The following is a 13447-nucleotide window of genomic DNA, read 5'->3' as shown; positions in this document are numbered from 1 at the left end:
AACAAGTAGAAAACAATCGCAGACAGCGGAAGGAGCGTACGGCAAACCAGGCTCCCCGACCACCCATTCCTTCAACCACTGTCTGTCCCACCTGTAACAGAGACTGTAGGTCCTGCATTGCATTGTTCAGTCACCTGAGAACTCATTTTTAGAGTGGAAGCAAGTCATCCTAAACTCTGAGGGACTGCCTTCATCATCATCATAGGCAGTCCCTCGGAATCGAGGAAGACTTGCTTCCACTCTTTATCAAGGAGGTTTTGAGGGTGTCTTTGAAACTGTTATGTTCAGAATAATTCCACAAGATTGTATTGTAAGCTCAAACTGTTGTGACCTTGGTCTCTTTATTCAGACCCCAGAGTGAGGAAGCAGCATGGTGAATCACCTTTTATACCTGCTTGCCCCAGGGTGCACAGGTAATCCTTAGGTCTCCCACAGGTGTGCCCCCTGGTGGCAAGTCTTGCATATTGGTGAGGCTTACATACATACATAACATCACTCCCCCCGAAGTCTATGTACAAGTTATTTGCAGGTTGAGGCGAACTGACGCTCTGCGTTCCCGGGTCGATCGCCTGAGTTGAAGTCCTGGCATGGGTGAGTTGGTCAGATCGTTGCTGTACGGCAGCGCAGCTGGTCTGATCGGACTGATGGGCACGGTGGATTCATCCTCGTGGTTGACAGCGAGGTCGACTGTGTTAGTGGGTCACTGGGGCCCAGTTCCTTTCACAGTGGTTTCTGGTTATCTGTAGTTCGCAGTTTGGTCTGGTCCAAATGCTCTCTGCGTTTGCCCGTTACATTATTTCACAACAAACACTCCATTTTCATCACAAACACTCCATTTCCCTCTTTGGCTAATACAGTGCTAGCAGCCCATCTGGGGCCCTGAACATGGTCTACATCACTTACTCTGTCGCGTGGAGGAGCCGTGCGATCATGGTGCATTCTCTGCTGATGGCATATGGAAGGCTCTGTTCTGAGTGATTCTGTCCGGTGACTGCACAGCACCCGGGATAGCCGGGTCTGTAGGGAGTCTACCGTGACACGTGTGGTGCTTGGCTTTATGATTTGGGCTGCCCGCTCCACACTATTGTCGCTGACCCTAAGGTCTGGCAAGCCAAGGATGGCCGATGTGGCCTTGAGACTTTCAGTAGTGGCGGGAGGCCGTGTGGCCCCCATGGATCCTGGGCCATGGTATGGAGGCCCTGGACCACCGACTACGTGTAGCCTCCCTGCCTTTCTTTGCAATGTTGCAGGGTTGCCCCATAGGGACCAATCTGATGGGATGAGCATTTTGTCTTTGCGACGGATAAGCTGCAACATCCAGTCTAATGGTTCGCTGTTAGCAGGCGGTAATGTGGGATCCTGGCTGGTCCAGGTCCTAAACTGAGGACCCCTCACTTTCTAGCACTTCCATAACAACGAGCCAGTCTGCGGGCTGTGCCGTTTCCGCCCCAGTGGTGGGCAACAGTGGTCAACTGAGGGCATTAGCGCCGTTCTCAGTGCTTGGCCCGTGACGGATCATGTTACAGTGCACAGACAGTGTTAGACATATTCAACACAAAGCATTGATAATAGTGTCTCTGCTCTCCCAAAACTGTGAGATTGGCAGCTTGTCTGACTCGACCAAATATTGGGACACTCTTTGGTACGTCTCTTTTGTCCCGGGAACACAGGCTACTGGCTTGGTTAACTTATTAGATACATGTACAACTTTGGCTTGCTGCACAACACGTCCGACCCCATGTGATAACACATCACTTGCTATAAATACTTTGTTGGATATATATACAGCTGGTTGGGGTTCGCCTACTACTTTGGCTTGCTGTACAACACGCCCGACCCCATGTGATAGCACATCACTTGCTATAAATACTTTGTTGGATATATATACAGCTGGTTGGGGTTCGCCTGCTACTTTGGCTTGTTGTAAGGTGCCCCCGACCCCATATGATAATACATCGTTGGCTGCGAAAGAGTGCTCACATGGGTTACACAGTGCAAACAACTTATTGGAACGTAGTGGGTTCCTGGCCTTCTCAGCGGCTACCCCTTTGCCTTTGCCCCAAGCCCAGTCGTCTTCCTTGCTGGGCAACACATGCCTCTGTTTCGTTGTGGCGACATCCCGTGATCTGAATGCTCTCCCGTCCCGTGGTCTGGACGCACTCTCATCCCGTGGTCTGGATGCTCTTTCGTCCCGTGGTCTGGATGCACTCTCATCCGTGATGCCGACTGCCGCGATCTTCCTCCCCAGGGATTTAGCCTCTGGCGTCGGGAAGATGCATTTGGATCGTTTCGGCCGGAGTCCCACACCACATGGTTGACCTGGAGCCTCTTCCATTGTCGCGAAGAGGTCGTCGGCTTTGGGTGGTGGGTACCGCGCCTGTACCGCTGCTCGGTTGATCTTCACCTCCTCGTGGTCGTGATGAGTGGCCTGTGCCTCGGGGATCTGCAAATGGATCTGCACTTCAATGCCTGGTTCAGCTGAAGGGGGGGCTTGCTCAGCCTTTGAGCAAGGGAGACGTCGTTCGCCGGAGAAGGTACACAGAGGTCTTCCCAGTTCCATCGAATCTTCCCCATCCACCTTCTGCCAAACAGCATTGGCCCATCACCACAGTGGTAAATCGTGCACCGCTCCCTCATGGGATACTCTTATGTCCGCACTTCCAATAACTGGTATCAGACCCTTGTTGTAGGTGTGCAGATTTGCCTAAATCGGGATCAGCTTGGGTCGTTGTGCTCTGTCGCCCCACAGCCTCTCGAATGCCTTCTCGCTCATTATTGATTGACTTGCCCCCGTGTCCAATTCCATGGCGACTGGAGTGCCGTTGAGTTTAACTTTTAACATTATCAGAGGGCTTTTGGTGGTGAAGGTGTGTATCCCATATACTTCTTCATCCTCAGGTTGAGTTGCCTCTCCTGCTCGTTCAGCGTGATCCTCGCTGGATCGGTCATCCTCTCCTGACTCTGCCATGTGGTGAGTCGAAGGTCATTTGCACATTTGCTGGAGGTGCCCCATTGTTCCACAGCCCTTGCACATGTAGTGCTTGAATCGACATTGATGGGCTCTGTGACTGCCCCCGCAGTGCCAGCATGGTGTTAATGGATTCACATTATCACTCCCCAGCGGCGTCTGAGTCACCCTGGGCCTGGCCTCTGCAGTCGTGTAGGCCCTACCATGTACGGTCCTGCCTGCTGAAGGCATTATTTTATGCACAGTACTTGCCGGTGAGCTTCGATTCTGTGAAGATATCTGTTTCGTGTTGTCACTCGTGGATATGAAAGCCTGGGCTATAGTGATGGTCTTGCTCAGATCTAGAGATTTGGCAAACAGCAGTTTGCAAAGAATGACCTCGTGGCCGATTCTAAGCACGAAAAAGTCCCGCAACATTTCCCCCAAAGATCCGGCAAATTCGTACTGTCCAGCAAGGCGTCTTAGGTCGGCGACAAAGCTCGCCACGTTCTGGCCCTCGGGGCGATGGTGCGTGTAAAAGCGATACCTGGCCATTAAGAAGCTCTCCTTCGGCTTGAGGTGTTCCCTAATAATCGTACACAGCTCTGTGTAAGTCTGGTCCGTTGGTTTGTCCGGTGCCAGCAGATTTTTGAGGAGGCCATATATCGAAGACCCATATACGGTGAGGAGAATCGCCCTGCACTTGATCACCGTCACAGCCTTGTCCAGTTCGTTGGCCACGAAGTATTGGTCGAGACCTCAATGAAGGCTTCTCAATCAACAAATCTCTCAAGAATACCAACAGCAGCTATTACCACGAGGAAGTTCGTGATCCGTTACTCGTCGCAAATTTGTGATGTTCAAAATAACTCCACAAGACTGTATCGCAAGCTCAAACTGTTGTGACCTTGGTCTCTTTATTCAGACTCCGGAGTGGAGAAGCAGCATGGTGGATTACTTTTTATACCTGCTTGCCCAGGGTGCACAGGTGACCCTTAGGTCTCCCACAGGTGTGCCCCCTGGTGGCAAGTCTTGCATATTAGTGAGGTTACATACATACATACATAACAGAAACGTTTCCTCTGCCCACCTTTGGCTCGTTTGCCGTGAAGGAGTTCTGAGTAGAGCGCTTGCTTTTGGGAGTCTCATGTCAGGCATGCGAACAATGTGGCCTGCGGTCAGTGCTTCAATGCTGGGGATGTTGGCCTGGTCGAGGACGCTAATGTTGGTGCGTCTGTCCTCTCAGGGGATTTGTAGGATCTTGCGGAGGCATTGTTGGTGGTATTTCTCCAGTGACTTGAAGTGTCTACTGTACATGGTCCATGTCTCTGAGCCATACAGGAGGGTGGGTATTACTACAGCCCTGTAGACCATGAGCTTGGTGGTAGATTTGAGGGCCTGGTCTTCGAACACTCTTTTCCTCAGGTGGCCGAAGACTGCACTGGCGCACTGAAGATGGTGTTGAATCTCCTCATCAATATCTGCTTTTGTTGATAAGAGGCTCCCGAAGTATGGGAAATGGTCCACATTGTCCAGGGCCGCATCGTGGATCTTGATGACTGGGGGGCAGTGCTGTGCGGCGAGTGGAGGACCTTTATCTTACGGATGTTTAGTGTAAGACCCATGCTTTCGTACGCCTCAGTAAATACGTCAACTATGATGATGATGATGACTCATCCAGGCAAGTGGAGAGTATTCCATCATACTCTTGACTTGTGCTTTGTAGATGGTGGAGGCTTTGGGGAGGCAGGACGTGAGACATGTGCTGCAGAATACCCAGCCTCTGACTTACTCTTGTAGCCACAGTATTTATGTGGCTGGTCCAATTAAGTTTCTGGTCAATGGTGACCCCCAGGATGTTGATGGTGGGGGATTCGGCGATGGTAATGTCTTTGAATGTTAAGGGGTGATGGTTAGACTCTCGCTTGTTGGAGCTAGTCATTGCCTGTAATTTGTGTGACACGAATGTTACTTGCCACTTATCAGTGCAAGCCTGAATGTTGTCCAGGTCTTGCTGCATGTGGGCATGGACTGCTCCATTATCTAAGGAGTTGTGAATGGAACTGAACACTGTGCAATCATCAGCGAACATCCCCACTTCCGACTTTATGATGGAGGGAAGGTCATTGATGAAGTAACTGAAGATGGTTAGGCCAAGGACACTGCCCTGAGGAACTCCTGCAGTGATGTCCTGTAGCTGGGATGATTGACCTCCAACAACCACAACCACCTTCCTTTGTGCTAGGTATGATTCCAGCCAGTGGAGAGTTTTCCCCCTGATTCCCATTGACTTCAGTTTTACTAGGGCTCCTTGATGCCACACTCGGTCAAATACTGCCTTGATAATTCTATCTTCTTATCACTCTTTTCTCCCTTCTAAAAAGGTTGCTACACTTCCCCTAATTCCATGCCCTTATTCTCTGTGTGGTTCCTTGTGAAACTCTTTCACTCATTTCCCGACTTTCTTTTAAATAATAATCTGTTTACCTTATCTGCACCTTTCAATGTTTTATATATTTTGATACGATTCCCTTACCCATCTTCTTTCTAGACAGTAAAACTGAAAGGTCTCCAAGCTTTCACTTTGTTTATGCTTGAGATGTACGCTGGTGCTTTCCAAATGATGTACAGTATGGTGTAAATTGCTTTCTTTCACACTCGAGTGGGGAGCCAAGCTTACTGGGAATGTGTGTCAGAGAATCAGGGTGACATTGTTAGAGCTGCACTCCCTCTGAGCGTGGCTTTGTCTCCGGCACTGCAGAATCATGGAGTTTACTTCTGTCTCCGTTGTGACATGACCAGTGCTTTGTAAAACATCAGCCTCACTGCTTAAAAAAAAAAGATACCAAAATATCCAACATTATGTCTTCCTTTCTATCTGTTCAATGAGTTTAAGAAAATACTTATGGCTCGAAATTTGTTATGGCTGTTTTTGAGACGGTGTCACCGGCTGCGTGCTGATTTCACCGCCAAGCGCTAGGTGCAGGCTCAAATTGCTAAATTCAGTTTTAACTCCCAAAGGTGAGAGAGTAGCACTAAAAGTGGCATTGCACACTTACCCTCGGCGCTAATAGGGCGGAAGCTCAGGAGGCCGACTCAAGCTCACAATGGGAGGCTGCCGCCATGCTAGGAAAACAAACAGAAAGAAAAGGGAAGAAGAAAAAAAAACTAAAACTTCCCCGATCCACACACACACTTCCCCCACACTCTTAAAACTAATGAAAACACGCAGAAATAAATAGAGAAAAACTTACCTTCCTTTCTGGGTGATTGCGCCCGAGAGCCACTCTTGAGCCACCACTTTTCCCAGGTTGGCGGTACGGCAGCCGTACAAAGCAAATATCGCGACAGAGGTGTGGAAGAGGTGTTGTACGCTGGATGACGTCACCACGCGGGTGGCATTAGCTGGCGCAGCGTTGTCTCTTGGTGCCTCGGCCAAAAGGCCGACTCAATTGCAGCCGGGGCGTGGATGTCGCTTACCGACGGCGGTAGGCCTTTGCCGATCGTTTGCCGGCAGTAACGGGCTGCGTCCACAACCCAATTTTGACCCCTTAGATATTCAGTTAAAGAGTTTTTGTAAAAATGTCCCATTTTTGTCCAAAAGTGACTAGTTGTGAGGGTCTGTACTGACTTGAAATCTGAGCTCATAGTCTGTGGATATAGAATGGAGCCAAAATCAATCTTTGCTCGGTTCGGGCGTAGATAAGCTCTGAATGTTTTTATTTCAATGGTGGAAATGGAAACTTGGAGTAATTTGGAGTTGGCCAGAACTGACTGAAGTGAGATGGAGGCCACTTACTTGTCTGAATAAGTTATTAACCCTTTGGGTACTGAACATACTCTGGTGGCTTCAAAATAAGCACATTTAAAATTTTAGGAATGGGAAAGGGTTATTGATCCTGCAATAATGAAACTGCACTAACATATACAGCCACTAGCGATTTCCGATTCCTATTAAAGGGGAATCTGAACTAAACATTAAAAGGGGGGAAATATGCAGCAGGTCTGCCAGTATTGGAGAAGAGTAATGCGTACTAATGTTTAACAGTGTCGATTCTGGAGAGGCAGGGGGGTTGAAGAAGGGAATTCCAGTGAGTTGGGCCTAAGCGGCTGAAGGCCTGGCTGCCACTGGTGGACTGAACAAAGGGGGAATGTAGATCTTTAAAACTTACCTCTTTGACCAAGTTGTTGGTTATCTGTCCTAATATTTCTTTATGTGGCTTGGGGTCAAATCTTGAATGATAGTGCTCCTTTGAAGCACCTTGGGATGCTTTTTACTAGGTTAAAAATGCTATTTAATGGAGCACCTTAAAGGAGGAGAGAGAGGTTGAGAGACAAAGTGGTTTAAGGAGGGAATTGCAGAGAGTTGGGCCAAGGCAGCTGGTGGCCCGATAGCTAATGGCAGGATGACTGGAAAGAGGATGTACAAGAGCAGCAGAGATTTTTGGAATGGTGGGATTGTCGGTGTTATGTCTGTAATGCACTTATGAATGACTCCACGAGGCAATGTGTTGTACTCAAACTGTAGCAACCTGGTCCTTTATTCATAACTCCAGAGTGAGGTACAAGCATGGTGGGCAGCCTTTTATACTGGGCCCTGCACACCAATGCAGGTGCCCCTCAGGTCTCCCACCACAGTGCCCTCTGGTGGACAGCCCCTGCCACAGAGGGCAGGAAATCCCGGTCTCCACCAGTTGCACCCTCTAGTGGTGCCACCATAGTATATACGCTGTCATGTATTCTACTGTCATTGTAATCCATGTATAAACTGACCTAAGTTGAACACTGTGAGAATACTGACCACTAGGTGGTGAACTCGTAACCTGGACTTTCAGGTATAAAAGGGGAAGCTCCACCCATCTTCTCCACTTCAGTGCTGGCAAATAAAGAACTGGTCACAGAGTGACCTTCTCTCGAGTATGGGCCTCGTGTGCATTTGTACTGTATAGCAAGGACATATTATTGCCGATGAGAAACTGGGATTTTATCCATGTGAGCATGGCCACTAGCAGCACAGACGAGAGGTATTGTGTTGGTGAGGATTGGGACGATTTTATTGAGAAACTACAGCAAAGTTTCATCACTAAGGAATGGCTGGGACAGGATTCGGCCGACAAACGCAGGGCTCATCTCCTGATGGTTTGTGGATCCAGGACGTACTCCCTGATGAAGGACCTTCTAGCGCCAGAGAAGCTGGCGGACAAGACTTTTGAAGAGCTCAATAAGTTGATCGGGGAACACTTGAAGCCGGTGAGCAGCATGCACATGGCGAGACACAGGTTTTACACGCACCGGCAGCGAGAAGGGCAAAGCGTTCCAGACTTCGTGGCAGACTTCTGGCGACTGGCGAGCCTATGTAAGTTCCCAGATGCATGCAGAGCGGAGATGCTGCGAGACCTTTTTATTGAGGGCATCGGGCACGCTGGGGTTTTCAGGAAACTGATTGAGACCAAAGACTTGACCCTGGAAACGGCGGCTTTGATGGCCCAGACATTTATCTCAGGGGAGAAAGAGACCAGAATGATGTTTGACAAAAATCTTGGTTTAAATGCAGCAACTGGACAGGGAGTCAACATTGTTAACGCGGCATACAGTTCTCCAGGCAGACAGGGGTAATCGGACATGCCCGAGCATGTAGTCGAACCCAAAGGAGGAATTCAACAGAGACAATGGCTAGCTGAGCAGCGATTCATGCCATCACAAGGGACAATGTGGCCAGTAATGGGGCCATCAACACCTGTCAATGGTGCGTTTAAGGACAGTTACAGAGGCAGTCAGAGACGATCGACTGGTAATGGGCCTTTTGTTTCCAACAACAACTCATGCTGGAGGTGTGGAGGCAAACACACAGCCAGAACTTGCAGGTATCAGCAATATACCTGCAGAAATTGCAACGTCAGCGGTCACTTGGCACGTATGTGCAGGAAGCCTGCAGCCAGGTTGATGTATGAGGAGAACGGGCCCGATGTAAGCCCTACGAGGCCAAATGGGCACTGGGGGTAATCGCTGGAAGCTGAAGTTCAGCGAGTTCATGTGGAGCACATATACAGTTCATATACCAGGACACCACCGATAATGATGAAAGTGCTCCTCAATGGCATCCCAGTATCAATGGAGCTAGACACAGGGGCCAGCCAGTCCCTGATGAGTATCAAACAGTTTGACAAGTTGTGGCCGTCCAAGGCCAGGAGGCCAAAATTATTCCCAATTGACGCACAGCTACAGACATATACAAAGCAGATCATTCCGGTGCTAGGCAGCGCCACGGTAGTCGTGACCCACAAAGATTTGGAGAACAGGTTGCCACTCTGGATTGTCCCGGGGGATGGTCCCGCACTGCTGGGAGGAGTTGGCTTGCTGTCATGAACTGGAAATGGGGCAATGTCAATGCAATTTCTTCTGTGGAGCGAATATCATGCTCACAGGTCCTGGACAAATTTGACTCACTTTCAACCCGGCATCGGCACTTTCATGGGGAACAAGGTAGTGATTCACATAAACCCGGACGCCAGGCCAATACACCACAAGGCCAGAGCAGTGCCGTACGTGATGCAGGAAAAGATAGAATGCGAATTGGACCGCCTGCTGATGGAAGGCATCATCTCGCCAGTCGAATTCAGTGACTGGGCGAGCCCGATTGTGCTGGTGCTCAAGGCGGATGGGTCGGTCAGGATATGTGGTGATTACAAGGCCACCATCAATCGGGTGTCACTCCAAGACCAGTACCCGCTACCGAGAGCGGAGGACCTTTTTGCAACGCTATCCGGTGGCAAACTTTTTTCCTGACCTCAGCTTACATGACCCAGGAGCTGGCGAGTGAGTCGAAGAAGCTGACCACCATCACGACACACAAGGGATTGTTTGAGTACAACAGATGTCCGTTCGGGATTCGCTCGGCTGCCACGATCTTTCAACGAAACATGGAAAGTCTCCTCAAGTCGATTCCAAGGACAGTGGTTTTTCAAGACGACATCCTCATCACGGGTCGCGATACTGAAGAACACCTCCACAACCCGGAGGAGGTGCTACGCAGACTGGACCGGGTAGGTCTGCGACTGAAAAAGGCAAAGTGCGTTTTCCTAGCTCCTGAGGTTCCTGGGGATGAGGGTAGCAGCAGACGGGATAAGACCTACTCCGTCCAAAGCGGAAGCGATCCAGAGAGCACCCAGACCCCATAACATGACGGAGCTGCGTTCGTTCCTGGGGCTCCTGAACTATTTTGGGAAGTTTCTTCCAAAATTGAGCACGCTGTTAGAGCCGCTACACGTGCTCCTACGCAAAGGTCGCGAATGGGTCTGGGCGGACAGCCAGGAAAAGGCTTTTGACAGAGCACGCAACTTGTTATGCTCCAACAATCTGTTAACGCTATATGACCCATGTAAGAAACTTGTTTTAACGCGCGATGCATCGTCCTATGGGGTCGGGTGTGTGTTGCAGCATATCAATGCCAAGGGTCAGTTACAGCCAGTAGCTTATGCCTCCAGAAGTCTGTCCCAGGCAGAAAGGGGCTATGGGATGGTAGAAAAGGAAGCACTAGCATGTGTATATGCAGTAAAAGAAATGCACCAGTACCTGTTTGGCAGGAAATTTGAGCTGGAGACAGATCACAAACCCCTAATGTCCCTTTTGGCCGACAACAAGGCCATAAATGCAAATGCGTCGGCCCGCATACAGAGATGGGCACTCACGTTAGCCGCCTATGACTATACAATTCGGCACAGACCGGGCACTGAAAACTGCGCCGATGCACTCAGCAGGCTTCCACTAGCCACCACCGAGGAGGCAACCAAGCATGGTGCTGAGATGGTCATGGCTGTTGAAGCTTTCGAAAGCGAAGGCTCACCCGTGACAGCCCGTCAGATTAAAGTCGGGACAAATAGAGACCCGCTACTGTCTTTAGTCAAGAAATGTGTCCTGAATGGGGACTGGGCAGCCACGTACGGGGCATGTCCTGAGGAATTTAAACCATTTCACAGGCGCAAGGATGAACTCTCGATTCAGGCCGATTGCCGACTATGGGGAAACCGAGTAGTCATGCCCCAGATGGGCAGAGAGGCGTTCATCCGAGCGCCCAACAACCAGAGCTCCAACTCAGGCGCTCTACAAGGGAGCGTAAACCACCAGAGACTTAACCTGTGATCCCAATAAGACTTTGGGGGGGGAGGTGATGTCATGTATTCTACTGTCATTGTAATTCAGGTATAAACTGGCCTAAGTTGTACACTGTGAGAATACTGACTACTAGGTGGTGAACTTGTGGGAGACACTCCTAACCTGGACTTTCAGGTATAAAAAGGGAAGCTCCACCCATCTTCTCCACTTCAGTGCTGGCAAATAAAGGACTGGTCACAGAGTGACCTTCTCTCAAGTATGGGCCTCGTGTGCATTTGTACTGTATAGTAAGGATATATTATACACAGTGTAAACCTTATTGATAGTACATCAGGTAACAAGTCTCCATCTTATGCTACAGTGACTACACAGAGAGTATATCTATAATCTGCATATATAACAGTTGGGATGGAGGAGCTTTTAGAGATAGGGAGAGGCTAGGCCATGAAGGGTTTTAAATACAAGAAGGAGAATTTTAGATTTGGTGTATTGGGGACCAGGAGCCAATGTAGGCCATTATGGATAGGGTGTGGGGATTGATGGATGTGGAAGGGTGTAGAATAGCTTATGAACTGTAGAGATTTGGATGAGCTGAACTTTACAGGGCCAGGAGAATAGTTAAGCCTGGAGATGAATGGCATGCAAGAGGGTTCGGTGACAAATGGGCTGAGACAAGGCTGGAGGTGACAGTGTGAATTGATGGTCTTTGTGATGGAGAGGTTTGGGGTTCAATGGGATGCTAAGGTTAAAAACAGCCTGGTTACACCTGAGACAGTGGCTGGGGAGAGGAAGGAATTGTTTGCAAGTTTACGGACTTTGTGATGAAGGTCAAAGATGCTTGCTTCAATCTTCCCAGTGTTTAACTGGAGAAAATTATTGCTCATCCAAGATTAGATGTAGGACAAGCAGTCTGATAAAACGGGGGCAGTAGAGGGATTCAGAAGGGTGGGGAGAGGTAGAGTGGGGAGGCATCAGCGTGCATTTGGAAACTGACCTGTGGAGCTGTGGATGATGTCACTAAGGAGAAGCATGTCAACGAGGAAGAGGAGGCACTGAGGATAATTCTTTGGGGGACTCCAGGTATAAAGAGAAGCCATTCCTGGAGATGCACTGGTGATGATTTGATAGATTCACAGAGACATGGACCGTCTACAGAGCCATGGACATTTTCCAAAGCTATGTAGTGTTTACAGTGATGTGGGAGGGTTTACAGTGATGGGGGAGGGTTTACAGAGATGTGGGAGGGTTTACAGTGATGTGGGAGGGTTTTCAGTGATGTGGGAGGGTTTTCAGTGATGGGGGAGGGTTTTCAGTGATGGGGAGGGTTTACAGAGATGGGGGAGGGTTTACAGAGATGGGGAAGGGTTTTCAGTGATGTGGGAGGGTTTACAGAGATGGGGGAGGGTTTACAGTGATGTGGGAGGGTTTACAGTGATGTGGGAGGGTTTACAGTGATGGGGGAGGGTTTTCAGTGATGTGGGAGGGTTTACATTGATGTGGGAGGGTTTACATTGATGTGGGAGGGTTTACAGAGATGTGGGAGGGTTTACAGTGATGTGGGAGGGTTTACAATGATGTGGGAGGGTTTACAGAGATGTGGGAGGGTTTATAGTGATGTGGGAGGGTTTACAGAGATGTGGGAGGGTTTACATTGATGTGGGAGGGTTTATAGTGATGTGGGAGGGTTTTCAGTGATGGGGGAGGGTTTACAGAGATGGGGAAGGGTTTTCAGTGATGTGGGAGGGTTTATAGTGATGTGGGAGGGTTTACAGAGATGTGGGAGGGTTTACAGTGATGTGGGAGGGTTTACAATGATGTGGGAGGGTTTACAGAGATGTGAGAGGGTTTATAGTGATGTGGGAGGGTTTACAGTGATGTGGGAGGGTTTTCAGTGATGGGGGAGGGTTTACAGAGATGTGGGAGGGTTTACAGTGATGTGGGAGGGTTTTACGGCAAGGTAGGAGGGTTTACGGTGAGGTGGGAGGGTTTACGGCGAGGTGGGAGGATTTACGGCGAGGTGGGAAGGAGGTGGGAGGGTTTTCAGTGAGCAACAACACATCAACAACGTACACTTTCACTATTGCAGTGCGCACTTACTGCTCCACTCCTGAAATAGGAGGAGCGGTCATCATTACCATTTAGATATCCAATTAGCAGCTTTAATGCTATTTTTGCATAATTCCCTGGCAGATGGTGGGGCAGGGGGGGGGTGGAGAACAACTATTTTTTTCACTCTCCAGAGTTCAATGAACTACAAGTTCATTCCTAAAGAAAGAACAGCAGAGTGTTCAGATTATCCCTGCTAGCAGGTGGCAGATGTTTAGTAAGCTGGATTTCAGGGGTGTGAGAGGTGCCAGATGTAGTAATTGTTCACAGCTGGTAGCAGGT

The 13447-nt window shown here is 49.3% G+C and overlaps 1 long non-coding RNA gene across 1 annotated transcript in view; it reads right to left on the bottom strand.

Annotated features, from left to right (window-relative positions):
* The window catches only part of LOC139237535 (uncharacterized), a 154569-nt gene extending 148233 nt beyond the window's left edge, over nt 1–6336 (bottom strand). Inside the window, exons 1-2 of the long non-coding RNA XR_011588513.1 lie at nt 6202–6336; nt 6007–6073 (exon numbers count right to left, since the gene is read on the bottom strand). This is a non-coding gene — a long non-coding RNA (uncharacterized lncRNA). The remainder of the gene's footprint in view (nt 1–6006; nt 6074–6201) is intronic.
* Nucleotides 6337–13447: the final 7111 nt, after the last annotated feature.

Source organism: Pristiophorus japonicus, chromosome 2 (genome assembly GCF_044704955.1).
Source record: "Pristiophorus japonicus isolate sPriJap1 chromosome 2, sPriJap1.hap1, whole genome shotgun sequence".
Taxonomy (NCBI): Eukaryota; Metazoa; Chordata; class Chondrichthyes; family Pristiophoridae; genus Pristiophorus; species Pristiophorus japonicus.
The sequence above is the reverse complement of the archived record's forward strand: the minus strand, read 5'-3'. Positions and strand labels throughout refer to the sequence as shown.